This window comes from Scyliorhinus torazame, chromosome 11, assembly GCF_047496885.1.
Source record: "Scyliorhinus torazame isolate Kashiwa2021f chromosome 11, sScyTor2.1, whole genome shotgun sequence".
In the NCBI taxonomy this organism is placed as follows: Eukaryota; Metazoa; Chordata; class Chondrichthyes; order Carcharhiniformes; family Scyliorhinidae; genus Scyliorhinus; species Scyliorhinus torazame.
The window spans coordinates 87,214,679-87,227,604 of NC_092717.1; the positions used below are offsets into that span (position 1 = coordinate 87,214,679).

General features: G+C 43.1%; 1 protein-coding gene across 1 annotated transcript in view; it reads left to right on the forward strand.

The window, feature by feature from the left end:
• Nucleotides 1–969: 969 nt before the first annotated feature.
• kcnv1 (potassium voltage-gated channel modifier subfamily V member 1) overlaps nt 970–12,926 on the forward strand; it is a 56,852-nt gene continuing 44,895 nt past the window's right edge. Inside the window, exons 1-2 of the mRNA XM_072467433.1 lie at nt 970–1,091; nt 4,790–4,808. The gene's annotated coding sequence lies outside the window, so the exon portion shown is untranslated. The remainder of the gene's footprint in view (nt 1,092–4,789; nt 4,809–12,926) is intronic.

Genomic DNA, 12,926 nt, shown 5'->3' on the forward strand with positions numbered 1-12,926 from the left:
ACATGGAAACAAGTTAGGGTGTGCAGAAGACTTTCATTTACGTAGCACCTTTCACAATCGAAATGCTTGCAAATCAATTCAGTCCTTTATCCAGTACACTGGTGAAAAGAGGAAGTACAACGCGTTAAAAACAGTGGTAAAAATAATCAAATCGAAATTAATATGATCAAATTAAATGAAAAGCAGTAGAGGCTATAAGGAATGGAAAAGGGGACAGAAAGGGTGAGCAGAAGTTTGAACTTTTATTGATTTAAACTGGCCCCTGCTCGCTCGGAAACATTTCTGGTTCCCTGTAACAGGGGATCCTTCCGAGCTGCTTTAAGGCAAACACTCACCTTGGTTCTGAGAATGCAATTCATTCTAACGCGAATCGCTTCAAAAGTGAGGATGTCAGATGGGCTTGAATACATGTGATAGCCCTGACCTGATCATGGATTGTGCTGGCTGCCACTTGCCGCCGGAGTGATGTGAATAGCTGAAGGTTGCAGGGGACAGTGCTGGAGGACAGGGGACAGTTTGCAGGAGCGTTACTGCATCCCTGGTGACAGCGGGGGGCGGGGGAGCTGGCCTGCGGCTGGCAACCTCGCTGGGCTGTGCAGGGAATCTGGGTGGGGGGGGCGGGGGCATCTTTGCATGAAGCGCAAAAGACTGCTCCAAACTTTTCCTGGGTGACCGACAGTCGCTGAATTGTTGGGGGGAGGGGGAGAGATCCTGGGATGCGAAGAGCTACAAAGTGACTTTGTGGAGCTGGGAGAAAGTGTCCCAATGCAGCTGCGAAGGAGAATGGCCCCTCAGTTACCAGCGGGCACCTCTGGCAGGGCTGGAGGGGGCTGGGTGCAGCGGATCTCATTTGCTTTCCCCGGGACCACGTGGATTGGGATGAAACATCTGGGAGAGAAAACATCTGGGCGGGGGAGGGCGTCATTGGGCTGGGAGCTGCCCGCATCAGTCAGTGGGCTGCGGCAGGGAGCGCACACCAACCGGGACACCAGCGCTGCACAAACATCCCAGTGCCCCTTGGAGCCGGTGAGCAGTGCCAGCTTCTGCCGGGCACCTCCATCAATGAGGATAGAATCTGACCCCGCACCCAGGTAGGTCTCCCTCCGACGTCCCCAGTTGCACATTAGTTTTATTGACCGTTAACTCTCCCAACAGTTTGACATGGCTTTCATACTGTGTGTGCCTTTCCTGTCCTTGTTTATATCCTTGCAATACGTTGAGATATATTTCTGCTGTGTGCCATTTTTACCCTCTCCATTCTTCTTGTCACTTTGCTTCGGAATCACTTCATTTCTGTTTGGTCTCAGTGACCTCTCTGCCCCCTCCTCAACTGGAGGAGTCAACTTATTTAAGCTATGATGCAGACCGGCTATAAATGTGCACATGCTCTTACTGCTTCTAAAACCCGTTTGAGTCCGTTTTCAAATGTGGACCATTCGAGTCCATTCTCCCATCTTTTAAAAGTCCAGTTGGGCAGCTGCCAAGGTCTCTGTTTCAACTTCCCCTCGCTCCCTCAATTATTTTATAACTTTCGAAAGCTTTGCCATTCCCCTCTATTGTTGCTGTGACCAGGTGATCTCAGTCCTATTGCTATTTTCTTACTCTTTGGAAGTTTGCAGAGGGGCTTGTAAGAACTACTGGGATCAATTTGTACACACGAGTGATACAATGATGACACACCAGGTCACTTTGAACGTGCATCCAGCACACAGCTGACAATCCATAAGTTAAGATGAAAAAAAAATGCTAGTGAGGAAAATCCAAGTTAAGTAGATCCATCGCCATGGCAATTGTTCTCCCAGTGACATACCTGACGTGGTTTTGGAGCAAGTTTTGTCTTTTTGCCACACAAAGTAGATTTGTTTCAAAACTCCACTAAACAGGTTTATAGTCCTTCAACGCAAGAATCATTACATAGCATCACATAGCATTTAGCACCATAGAAACAGGCCATTCAGCCCATCTAGTCCATGCCAGCATTCATGCTCCACAAAAACCTCACCCCTTTTCTTTGAATCCTATCAACATTCTCTTCTGTTCCCGTCTTCCTTGTGTGTTTGTCAAGTTTGTCCTTAAATGTATTTATTTCAGTTGCCCCAATTATTCCTTATTGTATCAAGCTCCGTGTTCCAAACACTTTTAAGTGAAGAAGTTTCTCTTGAATTCCTTATTGGATTCATTAGTAACCTCACAATGTTTAAAAAGTACTTGGATGGGCACTTAAAATGTCAGAATATTCAAGGCAAAGGGCTAAGTGCTGGGAAGTGGGATGAGTGTAGATTAGAGTTTTTGTTGTCGGTGCAGGTTTGATGTCGGTGCAGCACCTATACTTCCTCAGGAAACTAAGAAAATTCGGCATGTCCACATTGACTCTTACCAATGTTTACAGATGCACCATAGAAAGTATTCTATCTGGCTGCATCACAGCTTGGTATGGCATCTGCTCGGCTCAAGTCTGTAAGAAACTACAGAGAGTCGTCAACACAGCCCAGTCCATCACGCGAACCTGCCTCCCATCCATTGACTCTGTCTACACCTCCCACTGCCTTGGGAAAGCGGGCAGCATAATCAAAGACCCCTCCTACCTGGGCTTTTCGCTCACAACCTCTTCCATCGGGCGGGAGATACAAAAGTCTGAGAACACGCAATAACAGCATCAAAAACATTTTCATCCTTGCTATTACCAGACTCCTGAATGACCCTCTTATGGACTGAACTGATCTCTCCACACATCTTCTCTACTGAGTAGCACTACACTCCGTATGCTTCACCCGATGTCTGTGCCTATGTAGTTACATTGTGTATTTATCGTATATCCTATGTTTTCCATGTATGGAGCAATCTGTCTGGACTGTACGCAGAACAATACTTTTCACTATATCTCCCAGTTCAAGTGAGGATAAACCCAAATCTAAGTCTAAATGATGGGTCGTAGGGCCTCTCCTGTACTGTCTGATTCTATAATCTATTTATGGCCCCTGGTCTTCCCCGTGAGCGAAAGCATCTTCGCTACATCCACCCAATCACATCTTTTCATGATCTTAAAGATCTCTTTCTGTGTTCTCTTTTCCAGAGTCTCAGCCTGTTTTATCTTACGTGGTCAGTGTAACTTCTTATTTGTGATTTTCTACATTACAACAGTGACTACACTTCAAAACTACTTAATTGTCTGTTAAGCACTTTGATTGCAAAAGCTGCTATATAAATGCAAGTCTTTTGTTTTCTTTACAATGCTAATATATCTGTTTTGTGCCTTTTCAGTGCATTTATACCCTTTTTATAATATTGTCCATATTGCTGTCCATAGTACTCCATATGTGCTCTAATCAAGATCTTGTACAAGTTAACATAACTTCGCTGTTCAGTAGTTCTAGAAATTAATCCCAGTGTTTTTTTTAACTTTCATTTAAATGCATTTATTAACCTGCACTTATATTTTAAATGATTGATTAACCCACCCTCCTCCTCCGTGACCCCCCATATCGCTCTGCCCCTCTACCCCATTTAGACACTTAGGCCAAGATTTTTCACGGAAAAAACATTTTTAACAAAAGATTTTTCACGGAAGCATAGGCCCCACAGACTGGCTTAAAGTTTGGGGTCACGTCCACCCCATCAACCCTGTAAGATGCGATGGGGTTTTATGATCATCAAGTTGCTAATTTATATAATCATAAATGCATACAGTGCAGAAGGAAGACATTCGGCCCATCAAGTCTGCACCGACCGTCTGAAAGAGCACTCAATCCAGGTCCACTGCCCCACCCTGCCCTATCCCCGCAACTCTGAACCTAACACTAATGGAAAATTTAGCATGGCCAATCCACCTAACCTACACATCTTTGGATTGTGGGAGGAAACCGGAGCACATGGAGGAAACCTATACAGATACGGGGAGAATATGGAAACTCCACACAGACAATCACCCAAGACTGAATTGAACCCAGGTCCCTGGCGCTGTGGGGCAGCGGTGCTAACCATTGTGCTTAGGTCAGGGCTTCTACCTTACGAGGGAGCAGATAGCTTGCACCTCTCCAGTCTCAGAAATGCCACTGGGAGCAATGATCACTTTTGGAACTGCAGCAAGTCCCCACTGAAGAGTCACGGAGGAGAACATAGAACATAGAACATACAGTGCAGAAGGAGGCCATTCGGTTCATTGAGTCTGCACCGACCAACTTAAGCCCTCACTTCTACCCTATCCCCTTAACCCAATAACCCCATCTAACCTTTTTTTTTTGGTCACCAAAGGCAATTTATCATGGCCAATCCGCCTAACCTGCACACCCTTGGACTTGTGGGAGGAGACCGGAGCACCCGGAAGAAACCCACGCAGACAGGGGGAGAATGTGCAAACTCTGTACAGCCAGTGACCCAGCGGGGAATCGAACCTGGGATCCTGGCTCTGTGAAGCAACAGTGCTATCCACTTGTGCTAGCGTGCTGCCCACGGAGGTGAGATAATGAGATAGGGGTGGTTTTCCCAGAGCCTGCCAGGACCTATTCCTCTGTGCTGACCATTCTTTATTATATTCTCAAATTCCAGGTGTTTTTCTATTATATTTTCGAATAAGGATCCCATTATCTTTCCTACCACCAATATTAAGCTAATTGGTCAATAGTTCCTTGAACTTTTTTGATCTCCATTTGTAAATAGAGAAACCAGATTCGCTGTCTATCAGTCATCTTGCACTATGCGCAATTCAATGCAGTTATACATATATATTTGTGACTCTTCTTTCTCTTCCATGTCTTAATTTAATATGTATGGATGCAATCTATGAAAGCAGACGTTTTCTCCTCTCTAAGGTTGGTCAACTTATCAATTATTTCTTCACTTTTTATCTTCGATGTCTCCGCAAACTTTATCTGAAATCTTATCATGTTGTGCTAGCTATAGTCCCAATGTTTCCCTATAGTTATTTATCTATTTTGCTTCATTTCTTATTACTAAATGCTCAGCAGTGCTCCCTCTTGTTGGGCTTTTTACATGCTGTGTAAGAAGTGAGTCCTGTATATATTTTTTAATAATTCCAATCTGTGTACTTCTTCTGCTACCGCTTCTTGCCAGTTTATTTGAGGGTTGTTAAAATTTTCCGCAGTTCTTATTGTATGCTCTTTACTCATTTTACATATTTGCTTTCATATTTCATCCTTCGACTCCCTTTCACTGTTCGCTGGCCTGTAGTATACCCCTAGTGGTGTATTAATTCCTTATCAATTCTCTCAATCGAAACGGATTCTGTTTTCATCTTTCTGATAGTTAAATGTTCCTATTTTTTGAATGACATTATGGTATCTTAAGTTAATACAGCTGCTTCACCTTGCTCTATCTTTGTTTCTCTCTCTTTTTTGGTTATCTTATAACCTGCAATACTTAGTTGCTATAAAACTATAAGAAATAAGAACAGGAGTAGGTCGTTCGGCCCCTCGAGCCTGCTCTGCCATTCAACAGGATCATGGCTGATCCAACGACATTCCTCATGTAACCCTTGATTCCCTTGCCGATCAAAAATCTATCTATCTCAGCCTTAAATATACACAAGGGCTCTGCCCCACAGCGCTCTGTGGTAAGGAGTTCCAAAGACTCACAACCCTCTGAGAGAACAAATTCCTCCTCATCTCAGTCTTAACTGGGCACCGTTTCATTTTGAGACTATGTCCTCTGGTCCGAGACTCTCCCGTGAGGGGAAACCCCCTCTTCACCAACCATTCCCCTGCCGTGCCCCCAGCACCTCCCCTGTTAAGGCTCTTAAGAATCCTGTATGTTTCATTGAGATCACCTCTCATTCTTTTAAATTCTAATGAGTAGAGTACCAGCTTGTTTACCTTTGCTCATAAGACAATCCCTCTATACCAGGGATCATCCTAGTGAACCCTCTCTGAACCGCCTCCAAGGAAATAATGGGTGGGATTCTCCATCCATTCATGGCAGCGGGATTCTTGATCCCGCTGCAGTGAATGGGAGGTGTGGCTGAGCATCAAATGCTCCGTCCTCGCTCGCAGTGGTAGCGGGGCAGACTCAGTATGGAGAATCCTGGCCAATATCTTTCCTTAAACAAGGGGACAAATTAACTGCCCAGTATTCCAGACATGGTCCCACCAGGAGCTCACACAGTTGCAGCAAGACGCCCACCTGCTCCTACGCTCTAACCCCCTTTAAATAAGAGACAACACTCCACCAGCCCTCCTGATCACCTGCTGTACCTTTGTGCCAGTCCTCCACGTTTCACAGGCAAGCACCCCCCAGTCCCCCCGTGCAGCAGCCCTCTGCAGTCTCCTGTCCATTTCAGCTACCTCGACATTTGGCTCCTTGCTACAGGTTATTGTTCCCATTGTACTGTTTTGATTTGGATGTTATGTGAAGAAAGCTTAGTTCACCTTTAAAAGTTCCTTTTATTTTATTTCTAACAGTCCTTATGTACTTGCGTTTTATAACTGTACTTGTTTTCTGACAGGTGCTAACACATTGACAGTACCTTTTGAACCTTTTCTGGATTTGTTGTTACATTTTGTGAAATCAATGGCAGGAGAAAATCAGACCAGCTTTTAAATCACATATTTTACTTGTACAATGCTGCTCCATAACCTTGAGTATTTTGTGTGCAATAAATATTGGATTCAGTGTTCTAAATTAGTTGAGAAGAACTAGCAAGTGCAGAAAGGATTGCCTCGATAAATGAAAACATGCAAGTTGTATCATGATGTTTGTTGATGCATAGTACATTCAACTGTCTTCAGCACAGATATCTGGGAAAGACAAAATAAACTTACGCAACTAGTCTGATGTTAAGTACGAGGGTTATGGATATTACATCTTTTCAATGAAGTTCTACAGGTACAAATGTTGACATAACTATGCCAGTAAGCTATTCAAACCACCATTACTGTCAGTTTTTTCAATTTGTGGGGCTCTTTTCAGGCTAGTACTGGAGGTATCTGCATTACTATCCTGTTCGCTGTCCACAGATATATCTGAAGAAAATCACAAAAGCAGGCATTATCGAGCGGGTCAACATCGTAATCATTTTTTACCAGTGACATGCACAGCAGTGTGAACAATTCTGCAGATCTGCTGGCTTTGCAGGAGTTAGGAGGCCAATGTTTGCACCCAAACTATTGTTTTGGCTCTTGTGCACTGAATTTCTCATTTGGAGTGCATAGGTTTCATATTCCATGTGCAACCTCAGCAATATTGAATAATAATTCATTGAATAATTGGGCGGCACAGTAGCACAGTGGTTAGCACTGTTGCTTCACAGCGCCAGGGAACCGGGTTTAATTCCCGTTTGGGTCACTGTCTGTGCGGAGTCTGCACGTTCTCCCCGTGTCTGCGTGGGGTTCCTCTGGGTGCTCTGGTTTCTACCCACAAGTCCCAAAAGACGTGCTTGTTAGGTGAATTGGACATTCTGAATTCTCCCTCAGTGTACCCAAACAGGCGCTGGAGTGTGGCGACTGGTGAATTTTCACAGTAACGTCATTGCAGTGGTAATGTAAGCCTTCCTGTGACACTAATAAAGATTATTATTTGTATTACAATTGAATTCATTTTCCCCAGAGGCTTCCATAATGTCTTAATTTTAACCATCTCTACCATCTTTATTTGAAGGGCAATACAACTGGAAAGACTGCTTTTGAAGTATTATGTCTCCAGTGGTCACACTGCTGGCCTTGTTCTGCATCACAAACCAGCTGTCTAGACCACTGAGCTAAACCAGTCCTATACACAAGTAGGCTTACATTAACACTGCAGTGAAGTTACTGTGAAAAGCCCCGAGTCACCACATTCTGATGCCTGTTCGGGTACACAGAGGGAGAATTCAGAATGTCCAAATTACCTAACAGCACGTCTTTCGGGACTTGTGGGAAGAAACCGGACCACCCAGAGGAAACCCACGCAGACACGTGGAGAACTTGCAGACTCCACACAGAAAGTGACCCAAGCCAGGAATCAAACCTGGAACCCTGGAGCTGTGAAGCAACAGTGCTACCCACTGTGCTACTGTGCCACTCCTTGAAGAGCATCAAGAAGCACTCCTGGTGCCCTGGCTAACATTTATCTCTCAGCTCATATCACGAAAACATGTTTTTTTAAAGATTTTGCTGTGAGTAAATTGGCTGTCAGATATCTCTACATTAACAGTGCCATTCATCTGCCAATTTGATTCCTTGTACATGATATCAGGAAACAACTAATGCCACTTCACTTCCCAGCTGCAGTGCTGAAGACCTATGCACCAGGCCTAGCCAAATCACGAGATAAGCTACTCCCATAACACCAGCTTTACCCAACAAAGTGGAATATTGCCTAAGCATGTCATGCCTACAAGACGCAGGACAAGTCCATCCCAGCCAACTCCTGCCGCATGTATCCACTCACAGTTATCAGTTAAATGATGAAAAGAATTGTCAGCAGTGCTAACATGCTGCTTTGTCTCACCATTAATGACATTATAGCACAGAAACCAGGAATTCTGCCCATTCTCACAGTGTTTATGTACCATATGAGCCTCATTCCATTCAATTTACTTTATCCCACTCTATAAAAATATTAGAATAGACTAGAATACCTACAGTGCAGAAGGAGGCAATTCGGCTCATCGGGTCTACACTGATCCTCTGAAAGAGCACCCCACCGAGGCCAACACCACCACCCTATTCCTATAACCCCATAATCCCATCTAACCTGCACATCTTTGGACTTGTGGGAAGAAACCAGAGCATCCGGAACACAATGGAGTAAATGACATGGAAAACTTAATTGAACTCCGAGCAGGCATCATTGTGAGATTGAAGTATGCAATTAATGTAATTGACTACCACCAGGAGGCTTAGCAAGGGAACCTGAAGAAATAGCCTGCAAGTTGCACCCACGCAGACATGGGGAGAAAGTTCAACCTCCACACAGACAGCCACCCAAGGTTTGAATTAAACCCGGGTTTCTGGTGCTGTGAGGCAGCAGTGCTAACCACTGTGCCACCCCATCTCCTAATTCTTTCTCACTTGCTACTTAAATATATTTATCTCAACCATTCCACGTAGTCACATCTTCCACATTCTCACCACTCTCTGAACAAAAAGGTTTCTCTTAAATTGGATTTATCCATGACACTTTTATATTTATGACCTCCACTTTTAGATTTTCCATCAATGGAAACACTGGGTTGAATGTTACCAGCCTTTTGGACACGTGTTAGTAGGAGGGAGGCCTCATAAAATGGAGGAAGATACTGGAAGGAGTCTATCAGTTCCTGACGCTTCAGGATATTGTGACTGGCAGGAATGGCCTTTCACTGTCCGGAGAAAGGCTGCCAATTACTGCAACTAATTGGCTAATTAACAACTAGTTTCTGTTGCCATTGGTACTTTACCAACCAATGAATTGAGTCCAAAGATATATATTTTTTGTATTACTTTATCAGAGTTACAAAGCCAGAGCTCAGAGTGTGGACAGGGGCAAACCCCTAATCCAGCTCCTTGCCTGCTCCAAAAACCAATTCAAATTGAATCCAATTCATGATCTCCACAAGAGAGACATACCAGATCCAAGCATTACACCTGACCTCACGCTCATCCTCAGGGCAGAATCCTAAGCCTAACTATCTTCAGCTGCTTCATCAATGATCTTCCCTTCTTTGCAAGGCCAGAAGTGGGGCTATTTGCTCACAATTGCATAGTGTTCAGCCGCACTTACCATTCCTCAAATAATAAAACAGCCCAATGCCCAAACATCACAAGACCTGGACAACACCCAGGCTCGGACTGATAAATAACATTGGAGACAATGATAAAGTAAAACTTCAAAATGTTTTTCATTGTTGTAGAACAGTTTGGGATTTTCTGTGGACCATATAATCCAAGTTATTTTTTCCTTCTTTCGGAAGTATCCTCTTCAACCATGGTTCCTAACATTATTTCCTACATTATAAAAGTGACTAAATTCAGAAGGACTTAATTGGCTGTAAAGTGCTTTATCCCAAGGTCATAGAAGGCACTATATGAATGCATCTTTCTCTTTTCTTTATTATTTAAAACCACCGACAGAAGATAAGTGCAAATACAACAAGTTGCTCTATTGAAATTATTTGGATATTTTAATAAATTGTAATCCCCAAAATATCAAGGCAACAGAGGGGCCACGAATGCAGGAGAAGGTTTACCAGAGGAGTTAGATCAACTACACAATGGAGTAAATGACATGGAAAACATAATTGAACAACGATAAAAGTAAAATATATAGCGCAGGCATCATTGTGAGACTTAACTATGCAATGAATGTAATTAATTACCACCAGGAGGCTTAGCAAGGGAACGTGAAGAAATAGCCTGCAAGTTGCTTTACATTTTTGGACAATGTGGTGAAGAAAATGAAAAGCTACCAACTGATAGTAATTTATTTTTCTGTAACTTTCATCAGATAGAAGAACATCTCAGAACATTTTATAAGGCTACTGAGCAGGAAGTGAAGGGGTTTGAAAGCGTAGGACACTGAAGGTATGGCCAACTCTAGGGTATTTTTGATTTTTAAAGGAAGTGTAAAAGAATTGTAATTATGAAGGGAGAGAGGGAGTGAGATAAAGGAATTTTGGAAGCTAATTCCTGAGCGTCTATTCCCAGTGGCTAAAAGAATTTTCTAACGCTAGACTGAAGGAAGTTGGGATAAACATTAATCCTAAATTAAAGGAATAGAGTATGCAGGCTGGCATATATGACTGTAAAACATTTCCTAGCGAATTAATAGTCTAGACTGATGATTTTAAATGTTCAGAATTGTTTATTTTCCTCATCCTTGATTTTTTTTCTTGAATCCTTGAGTCTTTCGTGAGGTGTGGGCATCCCTGGCAAGGGCAGCATTTATTGCCCATCCCTAATTGCCCCAGAACTGAGTGGCTTGTGAGTCCATTTTGGAGGGGCATTAGGAGTCAAAGATGTTGCTGTGGGTCTGGAGTCACATGTAGATCAGACAAGGTAGATTTCCTTCCCTAAAGGGCACTAACAATCAATGATAGTTGTGACAGTCACCATTGCTACAACTAATTTTATATTCCAGATTGTCTTTATTATTAATTAAATTTAAATTTCACCAGCTGCTATGATGGGATTTGACCTTTGTCCTCAGAGCATTAGCATGTGCCTCTGGATTACTAGTCCAGTTATATTGTTGCTTTGCCACCATCACCCCTGACTATGTCCTCCTAGAGCAGTATTTACAGTGTAACAATTAGCATTTATCATGAGGAGAACACAGGTTAGAAATTTGAATATGAAGGTCAACATGCCATATTTATTCTTTCTTTATTATTATTTATTCTGGCGATGTGGGTGATGCGCGATCAATTATACTCAAGACGAAGTGATTTCATAACTGAAGGCTTTAATCGACTAGAACTTGTTCCCCAGCAGCTTCGGTACAGAAAGTGAAGGCGGCTGGGACGGCACCGGTTCTTATACTCCGCCTGTCAGGGCGGAGCTACGTATCAACAGCCAATGGTAAACTCCTAAGTTTAACCAATGGTGATCAGCCTCTTAGTTACCGCAATACCTGATAATACCACAGTGGGCATCAACGGCAAGGTCAACATTTACTGTCCATCCTTAATTCCACTTGTGAAAGTAGTGGTCAGCTAGCTGCCTTCTTGACTAAAACTGAGTGGCTTTTTCGGTGATTTCAGAGGGCATTTAAAAATTAACCACGTTGCTGTCTTGAATCACTTGAAGGCTGGGCTGGATAAGCAATATTTAAGGTTCCCTAAAAGGGTTTTTACAATAATCTGGTAGTTTCATGGTCACCATCGCTAATGCTGGCTTTTTACTCCAGATTTATTTTATTCAGTGGTTCTCAACACTTCTTTTGGGGTGGAATATACCCTTTTCAAAGGGATTCACAATTCCAACACCCAACTCACCTCCCATCTAAATTATAATCCTCGACAAAATTTATAAAATGTAAGTGCCGCATGTGAAGAGTGTTTTAATAATGCTTTCAAAAACCAAGAGGTTTACTTCTGGATTTAGCGATCTTTGTACAGCTACATAGAAACTTAGCAACATAGGAAAGGAGTAACCATTCAGAGCTTCAATTCTGTTTCACTATTCAATGGGATCATGGCTGATCTGCGATATAACTTCACATACTCATCTTTGCACCATACTCCTTAATACCTGTGGTTAAATTACATCTCAGTTTAAATTCAACAATTGTTCTTGGATCAATTGGCACTTGCAGAAGAGAGATCTGAATTTGTCCTACTCTTTCCTGAAGAACTATTTCTTAATTTCACTGTTGAAAGTTCTGTCTTTAATTTTTAGTAAGAAGTCTTACAACACCAGGTTAAAGCCCAACAGGTTTATTTGGAATCACTAGCTATCTCCACATCAGGGCTTTAATTTTTAGGTGATGCTGCCCAGCCTGAGGGCTAAATGTTAACTGCTCCCTCGGGAACTGGGTTGGGAGATGCAGAGGCAGTGAAATCGTAGTTGGATCAGATCCCCGAGGCAATCCTAATAACCACCCCAGAGGGATTATTATTGGGTGAGCAGCATCAGTACAAATCTGTTGTCTTGAATTGGATGGCAGCGGATCTACAGGCACCAATCACCGCCTGTGATAACCATGATGTGGAGATGCCGGCATTGGACTGGGGTGGGCACAGTAAGAAGTCTTACAACACCAGGTTAAAGTCCAACATGTTTGTTTGGAATCACTAGCTCTCGGAGCGTAGCTATACTCTGAAAGCTAGCAATTCCAATCAAACCTGTTGGCTTTGACCTTCTGGTTTAAGATTTCTTACCGCACCTGTGATAAGATTGCTGAATATATCTCACTGTCGGCAAGTGTGGCCTCGGGAATGACCCTTCACGCCGATAGCGGGCCCCCCACTCATCTACTCAAATTCAGCCCCCTCGTAATCCCAACTACTGTAAATA